Source organism: Magnolia sinica, chromosome 16 (genome assembly GCF_029962835.1).
Source record: "Magnolia sinica isolate HGM2019 chromosome 16, MsV1, whole genome shotgun sequence".
Taxonomy (NCBI): domain Eukaryota; kingdom Viridiplantae; phylum Streptophyta; class Magnoliopsida; order Magnoliales; family Magnoliaceae; genus Magnolia; species Magnolia sinica.
In genome coordinates this window covers 26,242,688-26,243,327 of record NC_080588.1, presented here as the reverse complement: position 1 = coordinate 26,243,327, position 640 = coordinate 26,242,688, and the positions used below count along the sequence as shown (strand labels likewise).

Sequence of the window (640 nt, the reverse complement as noted above, 5' to 3'; positions counted from 1 at the left end):
ACATAAATTTCTCCACTTTCCTTTGATTGAGTAGGCTTAAAAGTGGTGGATCTAGAGGAGGTATCTTATGATTGCATGTTTTCAGCGAGTTTATCAAAATAATAAACCCACGCATCATCGGCTTCCTTGTTCATGAATTCCCTATTACACATCATCTTCACAAATTAATGCATGAATGAGGTCAATCCTTCATTGAAAAAGCTCGTTATCCGCCATGTTTCGTAGCCATGTTGTGGACATGAATTTATGAGATCCTTAAATTGCTCCCAACATTAGAAGAATGACTCATCCTCTTTTTGCGCAAAATTCATGATTTTTTTCCTTAAGGTATTCATTTTATGATATGGAAAGAACTTTTTAAGAAATTTCCTTATCATCCCAGCTCATATGCCAATGGACCATCGTCGTAAGGAATTTAACCGTGACTTAGCCTTTTCTTTCAAAGAGAAAGGAAACAATTTCAGTCTTACTATGTCCTCTAACACATTTGGGAAGTGTAATGTAGATATTATCTCATTAAACTCTTTCATATGCAAGTATGGACTTTCATATTCTAGTCCATGAACTTAGGAAGGAGTTGAATCACCCCCGTTTTAACATCCATAGTTCCTGCATTCAATGGGAATATCATGCAAGAAGG

At 35.9% G+C, this 640-nt stretch overlaps 1 non-coding gene across 1 annotated transcript; it reads left to right on the top strand.

The window, feature by feature from the left end:
• The first annotated feature begins 222 nt into the window (after window positions 1-222).
• LOC131230095 (small nucleolar RNA R71) lies at window positions 223-330 on the top strand. Its single transcript, XR_009163820.1, has one exon. It is a non-coding gene; the product is annotated as a small nucleolar RNA R71 (small nucleolar RNA).
• Window positions 331-640: the final 310 nt, after the last annotated feature.